Here is a 20125-nt window from a genome sequence, read left to right as displayed (position 1 = left end):
ATGTTTCAAAATTACTGTTCATTTCTTTAGGAGTACAACTTCTTAAGTGAGGAAAAAATTACTGAGTGCACCTTTAAGGAAGTATTTTTATAAAAGGGTATGTCAGACTTTCATAAATGTGCTCTGGTCAAGCTCAAGTACTTTATTAACATTATATTAAACAATATTAATTAGGCCTATATCTTGTTTATTTACACAATAACAATAAAACAGGATGACTAACAAGATGGGGGGAAAAGCTCAGTGAGGGATTGAAAGTTAGCTTTCACAAGGGTGTGAACTTAAATAATAATAATAATAACTCCTTACATTTATATAGCGCTTTTCTAGGCACTCAAAGCACTTTACATAGTATAGGGGGACACTCCTCAACCACCACCAGTGTGCAGCATCCACCTGGATGATGCAACAGCTGCCATAGTGCACCAGTACACTCACCGCACACCAGCTATTGGTGGAGAGGAGAGAGTAGAGTGATACAGCCAATTCATGGATGGGGATTATTAGGAGGCCATGCTTGAGAAGGGCCTACAGGGGAAATTTGGCCAGGACACCAGGGTCACACCCCTACTCTTTACGAGAAGTGTCCTGGGATTTTTTTTTTTAATGACCACAGACAGTCAGGACCTAAGTTTAACATCTCATCCGAAAGACGATGCCTTTTTACAGTACAGGGTCCCCATCACCATACTGGGGCATTAGGACCCACACAGACCACAGGGTGAGCGCCCCCTGCTGGCCTCCCTAATACCTCTTCCAGCAGCAACCTTCGTTTTCCCCAGGAGGTGTCCCATCCAGGTACTGACAAGGCTCAACCCTGCTTAGCTATAGTGGACAACCAGGCAAGAGCTGCAGGGTGATATGGCTGCTGAATCACTGAATTAAAGTTAATTTAGATATTTTTAACCATCTTTTGAAGTATAATAATGATTTCTATTACTTATTGCTGTGATAAAAGAAAGCTAACTAGTGATTTTCTTCTATAAAAATTCAGTTTAATATGACTACTTTATCCAATAGGCTACATTAAGACATATACAATGTGTACATTAAAATGTACTGCACAGTAAGAATGACCCTGGTATTCTTCTGTCTGGTTTTGAGATATTTTTATTCACTCTAAAATGGGAAAGAAAAATGTCCAAACTGTGGCTTGTGAAATGTGACCACTAGAGGCGCTGCTCGTCTCCAGTTCGCCTCAGATGGGCGGGGTTTTAGACGGAGCCAGCCAATGAGCGTCCAGAAATCTGTCAAGTCCTCTAGCTCTCCGCGCATCTGCGGTGATTCAACCTTTCAGGGTGCTGCTTATTTGTTTGGCACGTACCCCAGTCTGATGAGCGTTTAAGTCAACCTATGTATCGGACGTGAAACGATCTGTTTAGGACTGACAAATCTTTTTTAACGTTTACTGACTGGTTTCATAACCTGGAATCATGGAGCCAGGGGCGAGTGACGCGGCAGCAGGTAAATAGTGTAATAATACTGTAGGAGTTGACAAGAGGGTTGTGTACTAGCTGTAAAGTACTATAAAGTTAACATTATTGTAGATAAACAGTGATTTAAGTGCATTTATAGTGAAAATGTAGAGTTGATTTCTTTAGTTTAAACTGAAAAACAAGGGAAGTAGATAAAGTTGCCTAATGAAATTGAACATTTTGCAGTATACTATATATTATACACGTATACTTTTAAGAGGTTGGCCAAGACAAATGCGTAAAAAGTGAGCTCAGTTCATTCCTAGGGAGAAATTATATTGCTCAGAGGTTGCTCTTTTATAGTTCTATTCAGAATGTCAACTTTGTCTCAGATGTTTTTTCCTGAAAACAGAAGCAAATAAGGCAATTGTTAACTTTCATTAAGAATATAGAGCTCTGAAATGAATAGCTTTATATTGAAATCTTTTGAGTGTAGACTTGGTATATCTGAGCACAATGTTGAGATCTCTTCTGAAACTTTTTTCCCTGTAGAAAAATCTGAGAAGCAGGAGACTTCAGCAAAAATCTCTATACAGTGGCAAGAAAAAGTATGTGAACCCTTTGGAACTAACTGCATTAATTGCTTATAAAATGTGATCTCATCTTCATTAAAGTCACAAGTAAAGACATAGCACAATGTGCTTAAGCTAACAATACACAAACAATTATAATCTTTTATGTCTTTATTGAACACATCCCATTAAACATAAACAGTGCTGTGGAAAAAGTAAGTGAATTCCTAGACTAAAGGCGACAAAACAAAAAAACCTGTTTGAAAACCTGGCATCCATTAATGCCGTTAATAAAACAAGATTGAAGGTGTGGGTTAGAGCTACTTTGACTTATAAAAAGCACTCAAACATTTTGAGTTTGCTATTCACAAGAAGCATCTGCTGATGTGACCCATGCCGTGCAAAAAAGAGATCTCAGAAGACCTACAATCAAGAATTGTTGCTTTATATAAAGCTGGAGAGGGTTACAAAGTTATCTTGAAGAACTTAGATATTCTTCTGTCCACAGTTAGACAAATTTTCTATAAATGGAGACTATTTAGTACTGTGGCTACTCTCCCTAGAAGTGGCCGTCCAGCCAAGGTGACTCAAAGGACACACAGCAGAATGGGGGCCTGGGTAGCTCAGTGGTAAAGATGTTGGCTACCACCCCTGGAGTTCGCTAGTTCGAATCCCAGGGCGTGCTGAGTGACTCCAGCCAGGTCTCCTAAGCAACCAAATTGGCCCGTTTGCAAGGGAGGGTAGAGTCACATGGGGTAACCTCCTCGTGATCGCTATAATGTGGTTTGTTCTTGGTGGGGCGCGTGGTGAGTTGAGCGTGGATGCCGCAGTGGGTGGCGTGAAGCCTCCACACGCGCTATGTCTCCGTGGCAACGCGTTCAACAAGCCACGTGATAAGATGTGCAGGTTGACAATCTCAGACGCGGAGGCAACTTGGATTCGTCCTCCGCCACCCGGACTGAGGCGAATCACAACATGACCACGAGGACTTAAAAGCACATTGGGAATTGGCCATTCCAAATTGGGAGAAAAAAATAAATAAAAAAGGACACAGAGCAGAATGCATAATGAGGTAAAAAAATAACCCTAGAGTGACAGATAATTACTTGAAGGAATCATTGAAACTGTTTGACATCTCTGTTCATGAGTCTATATGGAAAAAAGGCATGTGTCCATGTCAGGACACCATGAAGGAAGCTGCTGCTTTCCAACAAAAACGTTGCTGCATGCCTGAAATTTGCCAAAGACCACCTTGACACTCCACAACTCTACTGGGAAAATGTTTTGTGGACTGATGAAATTAAGGTTGAATTGTTTGGGAAGAACAAGCAGCACTACGTTTGGTGTAAATAGGGCACTGCATACCAACATGAAAACATCATCCCAACAGATGGTGGAGGGAGCATCATCATTTTGGGCTGCTTTGCTGCTTCGGGGCCTGGACCGGTTGCCATCATTGAGGGAAAAATGAATTCCCAAGTTAATCAAGATATCCTAAAGGATAATGTCAAGGTGGCTGTGCACCAGCTGAAGCTCATTAGAAGTTGAGTGATGCAGAAGGACAATGACCCAAAACATCAAAATAAATCCACTACAGAATGGCAAAAATAAAAAAAAACATCCACTTTTTTGAGTGGCCCAGTCAGAGCCCAGACCTTAACCCAATAGAGATGCTGTGGAATGACCTCGAGAGCCGTTCACAGCAGACATCCTAAGAATATGGCTGAGCTGAAGCAGTTCTGTAAGGAAGAATGGTCCAAAATTTCTTGTGAATGTTGTGCAGGTCAAATATGCAGCTACCGGAAACGCTTGGTTGAGGTTATTGCTGCCAAAAGAGGATCGGCCAGTAATGAAATCCAAGAGTTCACTTTCTTTTTGCACAACACTGTGAATGTTTAATGGGATACGTTCGGTAAAGACATGAAATATTATAATTGTTTGTGTGTTGTTAGCTTAAGCGCACTGTGTTCGTCTATACTTGTGACTTGGATGAGGATGAGGTCACATTTTTTGACCAATTAATGCAGAAAACCAGCTAATTCCAAAAGGTTCACATCCTTTTTTCTCGCCACTGTATATGCTCTCCATTTGATCTCCTTGCTGTCTAACAGATGTTAAAGTGATCTCATTTGTGAATTTTCTTTCTACTGCTTTGTTTTTCCCTTAATTCCACAGGTGCTTCATATGTTGAACCATCCAAAGAGAAGGCAAAGACCAGTAATCAGGCATCCCCGGCCCCACTGGAGCAAACCAGCACAATGATGTGTCTTTTTGGCTTTGAGAAGGAAGACATCTCCTCATGGCATCGGCTGGTGTGTCTCCTGAATCGCCCCACTGACCCGGCCTCACTGGGCATTTTCCGTTTCTTATTTGGTTAGTTCTTATTTATGCATAAGTGCCATAATTCCTCTGTAATTCCTCTGATTATGTTTTATCACCGTTTACAGTTATTAACATATGTTTTGGGAGATCCGATCACAAGTAGTTAGTACATAATACAAGTGTAAACAGGATCCAAAATGTTATGGTCTGATCACTTAAACCACATGTAGAGGTTGTTGAAAATGCATAATGCAGTAAAAATGCTTATCCGTACTCATGCTTCACAGGCAACCAAGTAGTTATAGCTGCAGCCCGGAGATCCCCAAATGGGGGCAGAATCTCCCAAAAGAGGGTGGGGTAACTCCAGAATGGGGTTGGGCCAAATCCAAAACTGTTAGTGTTAGGAAAAGGGTTAGGTTAGGAGCTCTGTATATCTTTGCTGACAGTTTGGAGCTCCTGCCCCTTTTTGGAGCTTGGCCTGCAGTTAATCCCTCTCCAGGCAGCAGCGAAGCACCTTCCACTAACCTGTTAATCAGCCTTTGCGCTAAAGCAGGGGTTTAAACCTTTGCTGGTTATGTGGGGCTTAAATAGAAAATATCCATCCGATCTAAAAAAAAATCAGAAAAGCTCATAAATATACATGTTATATACTTCTAGACTTAGAATATCTTCTTTATGCCATAAACAGGGCATTTGATTGTGCTTTGCATGTTCATGTGCACTGTGTTTTTACAGGTATGTTGATGGCACTTGATATCACCCAGAAACGGGGCCTCAGTCATCTGGACTTCAAGTATTTAGATGGGGCACCCGTGTGCCGATTTCCACTTTTCAACTTCCTCAAGCCACTTCCCATGGACTGGATGTACTTAGTTTACTTTGTGATGTTCCTTGGTGAGTCAGTTACATTTACATTTATGCATTTGGCAGACACTTTTATCCAAAGCGACTTACAGGGCACTTATTACAGAGGCAACCTGGAGTTTAGTGGACACAATGGTGGTGGCTGTTGGGATCGAACCGGCAACCTTCTGCTTACCAGTTCTGTGCTTTAGACCTCTGACATCTTATCTGCATAAGACTAATCACCCAGTTTTGTGTGTGTTTTGCAGGCGCTGTTGGTATCATGCTCGGCTGTTTTTATTGCCTTGCCTGTCTGATGTTTATATCCACCTACTGGTACGTTTTCTTCCTGGACAAAACTCTTATCTGTATGGACTCGTTGGCTTCCAGCTCACACTCATGGATGCCAACAGATACTGGTAAGATACAGTATATGTAAGCATCGTGTAAACATGATAACGTGATTGTTCTTACCCAATTTAGCCAATATTTCTGTTTGAAGTCAGCTGGCATATTTCTGTATTAATCAGAATTTTGGCTCCTGTAAATGCTTTATTCAGAATATCCAGTGTAACTGAATATTCTTTTATAGCTTGACATAGGTGTTACGGATATGGATGCCTTAGTTTATTCTGAATATGGTCATGCAAACATCTGAAAATCTGTTTTTGTTTTCTAAATAAAAGCTTAACCAGAATATATAAGTAGATAATCGAAAAATTATCTCCTATATAAAGAAACATATTTCGATATGTTCTTAAATGTGTTTCAATTTAGGTCATTAGATGGACTCCGAAACCCCAAGAAGAGGAACGTTCATGTACCTCTGTGGAACTACACTGTGCTCAGAGCTCACGTTAGCTCATTTAAACTTATTTGACCTGAAATATCAAGTCTACATAGAATTAATGTCAATATGTTGCATATAATGAGTCGCACTGATTGTATATTTTCTCTGACAGATTTTCATAGTGTACTTCATCGCTGGGGTGAAGAAACTTGATGCTGATTGGGTGGAGGGCTACTCGATGAAATACCTGGCGCACCATTGGTTATTTGACCCTTTCAAGTGAGCATATTTGTCTCATATAAAATATGTCCTATTCCTAGCATAGTACATTTTTATTCTAACATTGCTGTTATATGTCCAATAATTTATATTATGGATCTCTTTTCTCTTCTTGACTGTTTCAGACTAATCTTGCCTGTTGAATTGATCAGTCTGATGGTGATCCATGGTGGGGGTCTGATCTTGGACCTCACAGCTGGTTATCTGCTGTTCTTTGATGCCACTCGCCCTGTCGCCATTTTCTTCATCAGCTACTTCCACTGCATGAATTCCCAACTCTTTAGCATAGGTAAAAAAATTGCTGTAAAGGGATAGTTTGACCCGACATGACAATTCTGTCATCATTTACTCATCCTCATGTCATTCCAAAATCATATGATTTTTTTTCTTCTGTGGGCTACGAAAAGAGAAATTTTGAAGAATATTCATGCTGCACTTAAAAAAAAAAAACATCTCCATTGTGTTCCGTGGAAGAAAGAAAGTCTGATAGGTTTGGAACAACATGAGGAAATAACAACTGAATTTTTATTTTTAGGAGAACTAGCCTGCCGAGAAAAAAATAATTAGCAAACTATTAGTAACTGCAGTATTGACCAACACAATGCATGTTGGCATTTTGACTAAAACTGAACAAGTGCTTTGAAATTTGCAGACAAATTAGAAGTGTTCTGTTTTGATAATTTATGACAAATTTTACACTGCACATATTATTGTAATTGGTAAAAACTCATCAAATAGCCATGTGTCTTATGTTGTTGGAAAGCTCTCAAAGAGTAAAATACAACCAGTCTTTTTGTTTTACTCACAGCAAGGCTCGAAATTAAGCACTGTCATGTGCTTGTCCTTTGGACAAGAAAATTGGCCATTCACTTTCTATAAAAAAAAAAGGACATTTAAGTAATATTTATACTATGCTTTAGCATTAACACTATGCATAATATATACATTGTCACAATACCAAAATTTCAGTAGTCAGTAGTGAAATTTGATGAAACCAGCTTCCATACCAGAACAAATTATAACAGTAACTGATATGTTAATTATTTAAGAATTGTTTCAAGTTCTCAAGTAATTATTCAAGACTATTAAACAGTCAGTAATAAAATAACAATAAAAAACAGCAATGAATAGAAATAAGTTCAACATAAAATTAAGAAAACAGTGCTTTAACAGCTTTAAAAGTTTTTAACAGCTGTATCAATTATTCAAGTAAACATTCAGAATATAAATGCGACATAAAACTACCACGACTCTATACTGTATGATTATAATACATTAATACTTTTTAAAGCTACTAAAGTTATCCAGCCAAGAGCAGTGAGTGGTTTTCTCGTTTTCTTGTTATGGTTGATTGATTAAATTACGGACACACTAGACAGCAGCAGGTCTATTACGTAGGTTACATTTACACTTACAAGTCCAACATTTTGATACAAATATGATTTTTCTCCACTGTTTATGTTCACTTTAGACATAACTTACTGTGTTTACACGAGCTTTCTCGGAGCGCACGCGCATGTTCAGTGCACACACACAGACACCTGTCAGTCAAACAGCGCACAGCTATTGCTAGATCTGTAGCGAATTATAAAAATATGCGCTCTGGATTATTATAACAGAAAATTAACTTAAAGTGAACTTGAAGTGAAGAAAATGAAGTGCCACAGGCCTAGGCTATATTACAAATATAGCCGGTTAATTTTTCATTATTGATGTTTTAATCAGTCTACTCGTCCAGTCGGACAAGTAAAATTCTCTTTCACTTGCCCCTTCAAAAATCCACTTTACCTGGACAATCGGACAGGCGTTAATGTTGAGCCCTGCACAGACAAAAATAAAGCGAATAATAGCTAAGTATATGTCTATGACATACATGTTTCATGTGGACAGGTGTTACTTATATACCGCATTTTTGCTTATAACTTCACGAAAAATAAACAGAACATAAAATATCACATACCATTACTGAAAGGAGGGGATTTCCATTAAAACGAGCCCACACACGTAATCGGATGCATCGATCATTTGATATTCCACGCAAAGCACAATGTGCACACAGCACATTGTGCTATCTGGCTAAAAACACGTTAGCTTTCCAGGACAAGATGACATCATCGGAAATGATGTAGTACGTTGTCCAGCGTCATGGAACGCTAAACCAATCGTATTAGGATTCCGATCGCTGCAACCAGAGGAGGAAGTCATCCAAATATGGGTAGAGAGGAACATTCACTCTAATTACATACATACCAAGAGATGAAGCCAAGTACATGACACACATTCGATGGCTCAAATGACACAGAATGGAACTGAATGAGATCTCGTTACTCATGCCTGCATGCTTTAGAGTATTATACCTAGAGAGATTTAGAGCGCATACCTTTAGTCATTGTTGTATTTGCATGTGTAGTAGTTCTTCTGTTCAATTATTATGTTTTATTTGTTTGGAGAGGCTTTTGGACACTTGGAGACGTTTTTAGAAAATTGGATAAATTCTGTTTGTAATGCTATAACTTTTGATTGCTTTGTCGTATCAACACAAAATTTTACAAATGACAGTTTTCGGAGCAACCTTATTTATACCCAGAGATATATAATGTAAAATCAGAAAAATAATTAAAAAAAAAAAAGGTAAATTTTTGGATTGATTTTGTATTTTTTTTTTTTTTTTTTTTTTTTTTTTTCAGCAGTTTCTTAGGCAGAGAGTCTCAGCATTTATCATATCTATATCATTAAAACATTTGAAAAGTTTACTTTAAAATGATACCAAACACTTCACACCTTTTGTCAAGTAATTTTGGGTATGCCACTGAAACAGGAAATCTTTAAAATACCCTCATCGCTTAAAGGGTTAACTTGATTTAAATAACATCAGAGCAATAATATTTGATTTAAAGACGAAGCTTTTATTGCTCATTTTTATCCTTAGGAATGTTTTCTTACACCATGTTGGCCACAAGCCCTCTCTTCTGCTACCCTGACTGGCCTAGGCGCTTTTTTGGACGTTTCCCAGAGTTCCTCCAGCCCATACTGCCCCTCATCTCTCCTTGCTTGAGCCCCAGCTCCTCGTGTGGTCTGGAGAACAAGATGAGGGCCACTCTGCTCCCAAAACCTCCACACCAGGCTTCAAACACAAGCTTGGAGCCATCTTCACCATTCTGTACATTGCAGAGCAGCTCTTCTTGCCTTACTCTCACTTCATCACACAGGTGATTTTAAACTGTTGTTAAAGAGAGTTTGTATTTCTTTAAGTTCCCTTTATAATGCCTTGTTTAAGTGCAGTTTGATGCAGAACATTCTCTCGTTCTGAGAATACAGTGCTTTCACAATCAATGTAAACAAAGCAATCAATTATTAAGTATTAAGTATTAGCACATACCTTTGGAAGAGGAATTATAAGTCACATCTGTTTTATTGCATCGCTATGATTATTATTGATCATATTTAACATTAGGAAGTTGTACAAACCACTAATTTGAAGTAATTAACTTGTGTATAACTCATCCCGCAACATTTATGCTACAAACATGAAGCTGGTTGAGGAGAGGTGTGGTATTGCTTTTCTAAGAGATCTGACTTGCAATTTTGCCTAGTAGACAATGAAACTGGTAAAAAAAAAAAATAATACAAATCTTATACATTTACATTGAAGCAGGGACCCAAGCCAAATCTAGAAACCAAATTATCAAACTTGGACGTGAGCGCTTTTGACATGGGCCAGTAAACAACCACCTATTAACCATACAGAACACCCTAGCAACCGCATTCATCACCTTAGCAAAGTGGCTGCAAGTTTGCTCACAAAAAAAAAAAAAAAAAAATGTATATATATATACACATACACAGTATATATATCAGTTGAAGTCAGCAGTTTACATACACAGCCAAATACATTTAAACTCAGTTTTTCACAATTCCTGACATTTAATCGTAGAAAACATTCCCTGTCTTAGGTCAGTTAGGATCACTACTTTATTTTAAGAATGTGAAATGTCAGAATAATAGTAGAGAGAATGATTTATTTCAGCTTTTATTTCTTTCATCACATTCCCAGTGGGTCAGAAGTTTACATACACTTTGTTAGTATTTGGTAGCATTGCCTTTAAATTGTTTAACTTGGGTCAAACATTTTGGGTAGCCTTCCACAAGCTTCTCACAATAAGTTGCTGGAATGTTGGCCCATTCCTCCAGACAGAACTGGTGTAACTGTAGGCCTCCTTGCTCGCACACACTTTTTTTAGTTCTGCCCACAAATTTTCTATCGGATTGAAGTCAGAGCTTTGTGATGGCCACTCCAATACCTTGACTTTGTTGTCCTTAAGCCATTTTGCCACAACTTTGGAGGTATGCTTGGGGTCATTGTCCATTTGGAAGACCCATTTGTGACCGAGCTTTAACTTCCTGGCTGATGTCTTGAGATTTTGCTTCAATATATCCACATAATTTTCCTTCCTCATGATGCCATCTATTTTGTGAAGTGCACCAGTCCCTCCTGCAGCAAAGCACCCCCACAACATGATACTGCCACCCCCAAGCTTCACGGTTGGGATGGTGTTCTTCGGCTTGTAAGCCTCACCCTTTTTCCTCCAAACATGGTCATTATGGCCAAACAGTTCAATTGTTGTTTCATTAGACCAGAGGACATTTCTCCAAAAAGTAAGATCTTTGTCACCATGTGCACTTGCAAACTGTAGTCTGGCTTTTTTATGGCGGTTTTGGAGCAGTGGCTTCTTCGTTGCTGAGCAGCCTTTCAGGTTATGTCAATATAGGACTCGTTTTACTGTGGATATAGATACTTGTCTACCTGTTTCCTCCAGCATCTTCACGAGGTCCTTTGCTGTTGTTCTGGGATTGATTTGCACTTTTCACACCAAACTACATTCATCTTTAGGAGACAGAATGCGTCTCCTTCCTGAGCGGTATGATGGTTGCGTGGTCCTGTGGTGTTTATACTTGTGTACTATTTTTTGTACAGATGAACGTGATGCCCCATTTCGTTTCATCAGACCAGAGAATTTTGTTTCTCATGGTCTGAGAGTCCTTCAGGTACCTTTTGGCAAATTCCAGGCGGGGCTGTCATGTGCCTTTTACTGAGGAGTGGCTTCCGACTGGCCACTCTACCATACAGGCCTGATTGGTGGAGTGCTGCAGAGATGGTTGTTCTTCTGGAAGGTTCTCCTCTCTCCACAGAGAAATGCCGGAGCTCTATCAAGAGTGACCATCGGGTTCTTGGTCACCTCCCTGACTAAGGCCCTTCTCCCCCGATCGCTCAGTTTGGCCGGGCGGCCAGCTCTAGGAAGAGTCCTGGTGGTTCCAAACTTCTTCCCTTTACGGATGATGGAGGCCACTGTGCTCATTGGGACCTTCAATGCTGCAGACATTTTTCTGTACCCTTCCCCAGATCTGTGCCTCGATACAATCCTGTTTCGGAGGTCTACAGACAATTCCGTGGACTTCAAGGCTTGGTTTGTGCTCTGACATGCACTGTTAACTGTGGGACCTTATATAGACAGGTGTGTGCCTTTCCAAATCATGTCCAATCAACTGAATTTACCACAGGTGGACTCCAAGTTGTAGAAACATCTCAAGGATGATCAGTGGAAACAGGATGCACCTGAGCTCAATTTTGAGTGTCATGGCAAAGGCTGTGAATACTTATGTACATGTGATTTTTATTTTATTTATTTATTTTATTTTTTTTTATACATTTGCAAAGATTTCAAACAAACTTTTCACGTTGTCATTATGGGGTATTGTTTGTAGAATTTTGAGGAAAATAATGAATTTAATCCATTTTGGAATAAGGCTGTAACATAACAAAATGTGGAAAAAGTGAAGCGCTGTGAATACTTTCCGGATGCACTGTATACACACACACACAGTATATATATAATATATAAGTCTATTTGTCTTTAGTGTACGAAGCAGCTTTTTGGACAGATTTTAAAAATAAAAGTGAATAGTTAACATTTTAATCATATTTCTCTTTGAAATTCAGGGCTATAATAACTGGACAAATGGACTGTATGGCTACTCATGGGACATGATGGTTCACTCTCGCTCACATCAGCATGTGAAAATCACCTACAGAGACACTGTAACTGGAGAGGTTGGATACCTGAACCCTGGAGTGAGTCCAGGTTAATCAACAGCATTCGTGGAATATTGTTGTTTACCACAGAAAATACTTTTCATTCTGTAAAACAAACAAAAAACGTTAAAATTAATTTTTCAGTTTTTTTTTTCAATAAATTACATTTGAAGTCTGAAAGCGTCTTCATACAGTCAAATTAAACCTGCTCTATGCCTGCTCAAAATTAGTGTAAAGACGCAATGCTGCATAAAAGCCAGACTAAAATATGCCTGCTTTGACCCCATCGTTCCATGTTTATCATTTATTACAATAGCAGTATTTGGGGCATTTGTTCCTGTATATCATTACATTTCAATAGAAATCTATGAGCCAATAGCTCTGTGTTTATCATCAAATTACAATAGAAGTCTATGGGGCATTTGTTCCATGTTTATTATTAAATTTCAATAGAAGTCTATGTGGCATTTGTTCCATGTTTATCATTACATTTCAATAGAAGTCTATGGGGCAATAGTTCCATGTTTATCATTAAATTACAATAGAAGTATATGGGGCATTTGTTCCCTGTATATCATTAAATTTCAATAGAAATCTATGGGGCATCCGTTCCATGTTTATTGCTAAATTACTATAGAAGTCTATGGGACAATTGTTCCGTGTTTATCATTCAATTACGATGAAAGTCTCTGTGGCAACCGCTCCATGTTTATCATTAAATTTCAATAGAAGCCTATGGGGCAATTGTTCCATGTTTATCATTAAAATTCAATAGAAGCCTATGGGACAATTGTTTCATGTTTATCAACTTTCGGGCATCCATTCCATGTTTATTGTTAAATTACTATAGAAGTCTATGGGGCATTTGTTCCATGTTTATCATTTAATTACAATAGAAGTCTATGGGGCAATTTTTCCATGTTTATCATTAAATTACAATAGAAGTCTATGGGGCAATTTTTCCATGTTTATCATTCAGTTACAGTAGAAGTCTATGGGGCATTTTTTCCCTGTGTATCATTACATTTCAATAGAAATCTATGGGGGCAACCATTCCATGTTCATAATTTAATTAAACGAAAGTCTATAGGGCAATTGTTCCATGTTTATTATTAAATAAATGGAGCAACCGTTCCATGTTTTCCATTAAAATTATAATGAAATGATAATACAATAAAACAAATCAAAATAGGCATGTACTGTTTTACTATATATCTGAGTATTTGAGATCCCAAACCTCAGTAATATAACATTAGTTACAGAGCACAGTGTGTTATCAGGTTGAAATTTTGTTAAAAATCTGTTCTGATAAGATAAGGAAACGCCATGAAGTATTAACCTTATATTTCAATGTTAAGTATGTTTAGTGAGGGGATAAAAGGACCTTGGGGTTTCTCAAACCCTAAACAGAATACGATTGTTAATCTGCATTTAACCTGGAATAATATTGCTAACAAAATTTAACATTATACCAGTTGGAAGTAATGAATGTATTTGACTACATTGATTGTGATCTTTTATGTATGTTATCTCTTATATCGTCTGTTGTTTCATGGTTGTGCAGGTTTTTACTCGGAGCCGGAGATGGAAAGACCATGGAGACATGTTGAAACAGTACACTACATGCCTTAGCCGAAGTCTGCCCCACTTCAATATCTCAGACCCAGAGATCTACTTTGACATTTGGGTGTCAATCAATGACCGATTTCAACAAAGGTCAGTATACAGTAGTTTACTGTGTATTCAGTTCACACTGGCATACATCTATGCCATTCAGATATGCCATGTACTTCCGATGTATGATTTCTGATCAAATGTTTTTGCCCTATAGGATATTTGACCCACGTGTTGACATCGTGAAAGCCGATTGGTCACCATTCTGCCCTAATTCATGGCTCATGCCGCTGCTGGTCGACCTCTCGCAGTGGAGGAGTAAATTGGAGGAGATCGAGGGGTCTTTAGACAACCAGACTGAGGTGGTCTTCATTGCTGACTTCCCAGGTATGTGTCTGCATTTTTATTTTTATTTTTTTTAACTTATTCACTGGAATATGTTTGCTTAATCTAACCAAGCTGATGCTACACATTATTATTATTATTATTATTGCGGTATATGTATACGTACAATGTAGATGTTGTGTTGATATTCACAGGCCTTCATCTTCAAAATTATGTGAGTGAGGATCTGGGGAACACCAGCATTCAGGTACTAGAAGGTTTAGTGAAGGTTGAGTTAGTGAATGAGAAAGAACTACAGTTTACAACCAAGAGAAAAGATGCAGGTACATTTCTTCCCTCCTCTGTTATCAGAATCTGACGTTTCATTCTACTTTGAAATAATGTAATTGTTACAGTTATTAATATCTATGCAGTTGACTCTCTAATTATCATTTATGTATTAAGCTTCCAGCTGGTGCATACCATAAGGTGTACACAGTGTCTGAAGGCCCATCGTGTTACATGTACATCTATGTAAATACTACTGAGGCTGAACTTCAGAAGAACTTCACCAAGCTTTTTGAACTTCAGGAGAAAGTACGGAATGGAACAGGTAGGCCGGTTTAGCATGGAGAGCTTTGATTTCGCAACTAATATAAATTCCTACAGATTAAAAAAAATATTTTATGGGGCTTTGAAATAATTTTTGTTAACTGATTTTCAGAAAATAGGATACAATATGATAAATCAGATTTTAATATATATGTCCCTTTATGTATAGTAATAAATTCAAAATACTAAGTCACTTTTCTTTTTCTCTTAATTGATCTTCTAATCACTTTTTTGATTACAGATTCTGATCAGTAATGTTCACTACGATGGATAGCATGTGTAAAAAGAGTTTTGAGCACTCCCTACAAATTGGAATCTCACTTAAGATGGTAGAATACTCTGTAAAGTCCACTTCATAAAGGAGTTCCTTTTACTCGTATTGATGTTACAAACATTTGTTTTTCTAGAGACAGAGCCTCCTGAGCTGCAGCCGCTCATCATTGGCCTGGATGACCAGTACTTAAATGACAGCGTGATCGACCCTGTAGTGCGACTCTTCCTAAAACGACAGAAGCGAATGCAGGAAGTGAAGAAGCGGCGAGAAGCTTCTGTGGTCGAGAGGTTTGAGAGATTTGCTTCGAAGAAATACTACTCAATTAGACGAGGGTAAGTTGATTTGAAGCAGCCCTCTAAAATAATGTCAATATTTCACCTCAAGTCAAAGGGTCTAATTCACTAATAAAAGTGTTGTTACCTATGTGCACTGAAAAGGTTCTCACAGAAAATACATTTGCACATAAATTAGTTCTTACCCTCACTCTTATAAATGAGTTAGTAATCAGCATAATACACGCCCAAACCATCTCCATATAACAGGGTAACCACGGGTCCTTAAAATGTCTTAAAAAGTCTTAAATAAATGACAAGAAGTCTTACATTTCATTTGCTGAGGTCTTAAATTTTGGGGCGTGAATAGAGGACACACAGCAGAATCTGCTCTAGTCATAATCATCTCTCTCTCTCTCTCGTGCATTTAGCAGCTGACGCTTGAGTTTAGTGTGAGCGCGCACAGGGAAGCGCATTTTTACTGAATAATGTATAAACCTTCAGAAATCCGTTAGTCAGAAATGCAAATGCCGTTATTATGCATCTCTGTTAGCTAGCGATACGCTAACACTGTCACTCCTGCTTATAATCGACAAAGCTGTCAACATTGCAATTTGCAAGCGCTCAAGGTTGGAGCGTCTTTTGACGCCTTTCAAATTATGGCGCTTCCTTATTTCACATTACCTTTGACAAGAATTGTAAAGCTAACAGAACGACTCAGCTGTTATATCTCTCTAGATCTGACATATAGAGGTATTTTCTCTGCCATCTTAATCAGTCAATTTAAAAAAAATTGTAATAATATACAAAACAATAATAATATAATTATATAAATATTATAATATTAATAATATACATAATATGAAAATATATTAATTTAATATTTAGTATATAATCTGTTTTCAGTATACATCATAACTAATTATGCAGCACAATTCTCTTTCATAATTGAATCTGTTAACATTTTCAATACATCGTCAACTTTAAACAGCCATTTTTAAGGTAACTGATGAGCTTTGACTTTTACTTGATATTTCACACAAAAATGAAAATTGTCATCACTTACCTTCATGCTGTTGCAAACCTGTATGACTTTCTTATTTCAGTGGATATCAAAAGGAGATATTAGGGAGTTTCAATCACCATTCACTTTCATTGAATGAAAGTGACAGTGACAGTGAATGAGACTAAACGTTTTGCTTAACATCTCCTTTTTTGTTCCACGGCAGAGAAAAAGTCATACAGACTTAAGGGTGAGCAGTGATGACAGATTTTTAAATGAACTGCACTTTAACTACCTGTTAAAATATTTGTTGAAGGTATCTGCCAAGAAAGAAATATATAAATGTTCTTCAGCACATGCTAAGCCTTATTCACAACAGCACCATATTTAATTTTTGAAGAGAAAGACAACGAGGCTGTGAGGGACAGACGTACAGTCTCTTCAATGGGCTGTACTGTGTTTTTGGATCGTTCTGCTGACAAAACTTCAGATAAATATCTTTTCAAGGACACTCAGTAGACAAAAAACTCCAGACAACATGAGTTGTGGAAAATTAGATGGGATCTATGAGCTTTTTACAACTTTATACCGTTCGTGCCATTCAGCTTCATTTCCATTCCCGTTAAAAATCGAACATGGCGCTGCTGTGAATAAGGTCTATAGACCAATCCTCTTGTTTACAAAAATGTAATCGCGTGCGCAGTAAGTGGTGGCAGAAAGCCCACTGACTGTTGCGTTAGGTTTGATAGATTAGATGATTAAACGAAAGTATGACACAAAACCATCATAAATACAAACATATTCTTAGCGATAAAAGTACTATAATGAAATTAGTTAATAACAAACATGTAATCATGTTCGCTATACATTTTTGCTGCAAAGTTGTGAGTTGAAATGATCTCCTCAGTCCAGTCAGCTCTGTTGATGATCTTGAAGCCACAGCAGTCAACAAGAGCCCTTGGAATCATTTTTCAACAACGTAATCCGATGAAAGTTTACTTTTTACGCATGGTTTTTGCCACCACTTCTGTGTTTTACATAAGCGGTGACATTGCCAAAGCATTGGTCTATTGCGTCACGTCTTGCTGGAAAGCATGTTACTAAAGAGAATGGGGTCACAATATAGGCAACATACTTTAGGTTACATGCATTCTTAATGATTTCATTGAGTTTGAATGTTGTATTTACTTATTTTAAAAAAGAAAACACAAATGCACAATAAAATATAAAAAACATGTCCAGAGTCATCCAAGTAGCATCAGTGGTTTTGTATTTACCAGCTAATGAATGAATGTTTTTTTTTTTTTTATTATTGCGAAAGTGGTCTAAAATTTTGTTTATTTGGTCTTAAAAAGTCTTAAATTTCATGCCTTCGAACCTGCAGAAACCCTGATATAAGGGCTTTCCACACACGTTCCATGTACAACCATTTGTCATCTTCTGCAAACTTGCGTTATTTTTGCATACATGTGGTTTAAATTCTAAATTTGATCCTAAATGCAGAGAAAATGTAATATGATTTCCGTGTTTTACACACAAATACGCACGTAAATGTGGTTAGTATGGCGCCGTTTTAGTGCCTTGTTACAAAGAAAAATTACGATTCCAAGAATAATGTTTTGCTAAAAGTCTTAACATGACAAGATTAAAGTAGTAATATTTTGAAAAGTCACAATTACAAGAATAAAGTCATAGCATTACGAGAATTTTACGAGAATAAAATTGTAAGGAAAGTTACATCAAAGTGACTTAAATCCTCCATATCCATTTCTTGCATTGATGAAGCTTCTGCTTCAGCATCCTATTCTTATTGTAATAATCATGCATTTTCTCTTAATACTGTGATTTTCTTTCTCAACTTAAAGTAAATAAAGGGATAGTTCACCCAAAAATAAAAAAATAAACTCATAATTTACTCACCCTGATGCCATCCCAGATGTGTATGACTTTCTTTCTTCAGTAGAACACAAATAAAGATAGAGCTCTGTGAGGTCCTTATAATAGGTAGAAGCACATGGGTGCCAGCACTTTGATGGTCCAAAATTCATATTTAGGCAGCAATGAAGTTAATAACGTTTTAATTATCGATTTATTTTTTACACAAACTTATCGATTTGCTTCAGAAGACATTCATTGATCGACTGGAGTCACATGGATTACTTTAATGCTGCCTAAATGTGACTTGGACCATCAAAGTGCTGGCACCCGTGTACATCCATTATAAGAACCTGACAGAGCTCTGTCTTCTTCTAAAAATCTTCATTTGTGTTCTGCTGAAGAATGACGGTCATACACATCTGGGAGGGCATCAGGGTAAGTGAATAATGAGATCATTTTCATTTTTGGGTGAACTATTCCTTTACATAGAATAATAAGTAAATCAAAAATAAAATATGTATACTCTATTTGTGCAAAATGTTACTCCTTTAAACTGTTAATTTTACAACCTTATTCGAAACAATTACAACTGTTTTCTTATAATGTTGCCACTTTATTTTTTTTATCTCTTATTTTTTTTACATAACACTTAAACAACCCAAAGTTATCAGAATTACAGTTTGAAATATTAAATGTTTACAATGGTCATGCCAGGATGTGAATTTTGTTATTGTGGTTCATCGCCTCAGGTTCATGATGACAGCCATCGCTTTGCGTAATCTGGCGGTGGGTTTGCCACTGCTAGAGCAACTGACACGAGAAGTGGCCTACGCCAACATGAAGGAGCTAGAGGCCGAGGCCAATCAGGACGAGCATCTGAAAGATGAGGTCGGTCATGGAGAGCTGTGAGAGAATATCACAGGGAGGGATGGACAGTTACTGAGCTACAGGGCGATCCCACCCATATCACAGCAAATTAACAAATGCTTTATTAGGTCGGTACATTTTGAAGCATTCCATAAATGTCTGTGAATAAGGTCAGTTTATATTGTTTACAGTATGCTCAGAGTTTTTTCTCTTTTGGAGAATAATCATTCCACGTCTCAGTATCGTACACTTAATGGAATAGTTCACACAAAAATGAAAATTCTGTAATTTACTCACCCTCATGTAGAAAGTGTCTAAAATATTACAGAATTTAAATATTTGGGCTAACTATTCCTTTAACTCTTACATTTTATTTCCTAAAACTGCTTTTACTGGTTACTGAAAATTAAGTAAAAACACTATGATTTACTTGTTCTTGTCAAATGTTAAACAAGAGTTTTATTTTATCGTCTTGAGAGTTAAAAGGCCATACTGTTTTTAGTATTAAATCAAAATCTGTGAAAGACGCTAAATGAAACCTGGGCTTTTAAGGCTTTTGAAAAGGTGGTCAGTTGAATCTTTAAACCAAATTTGCACCTTATTGTGCTTGAGGTGCCATGCCATGAATCGTGTCATCATAAGATTTTATACATTACATCAAATGCAGACAAAAACAACTTTCAAATTAATTAGATAAATCTTGCTGGAAAATTGTGCCAAACTTGGACTGGATCGGTAATGAATTGTCATTAATGCATAAGTTTCATTATGCAAAATACAGTGTTCTTATTAAATGCCTGGGAGGCATAAAATATTTTATGCAACATATGAAGAAACACAACTTGTTACAGCTTTTACATGCAAATAATGATTGCAGGAGTAAGAATGCAAGTCTGCTGTTCAAAATAGAATTTGTCAATAAACAAAATGCATAATTGGCCCCATGTGTTATTTAAAAATGCATCATAA

At 37.4% G+C, this 20125-nt stretch overlaps 1 pseudogene; it reads left to right on the top strand.

The window, feature by feature from the left end:
- The first annotated feature begins 1332 nt into the window (after positions 1-1332).
- Positions 1333-20030, top strand: LOC127433254 (vitamin K-dependent gamma-carboxylase-like; annotated as a pseudogene).
- The last annotated feature ends 95 nt before the right edge of the window (positions 20031-20125 follow it).

The sequence above is a fragment of the Myxocyprinus asiaticus genome, chromosome 43 (assembly GCF_019703515.2).
Source record: "Myxocyprinus asiaticus isolate MX2 ecotype Aquarium Trade chromosome 43, UBuf_Myxa_2, whole genome shotgun sequence".
Classification (NCBI taxonomy): domain Eukaryota; kingdom Metazoa; phylum Chordata; class Actinopteri; order Cypriniformes; family Catostomidae; genus Myxocyprinus; species Myxocyprinus asiaticus.
Note: the sequence above shows the minus strand (reverse complement) of the source record. Positions and strands in the feature narration are given on the sequence as shown.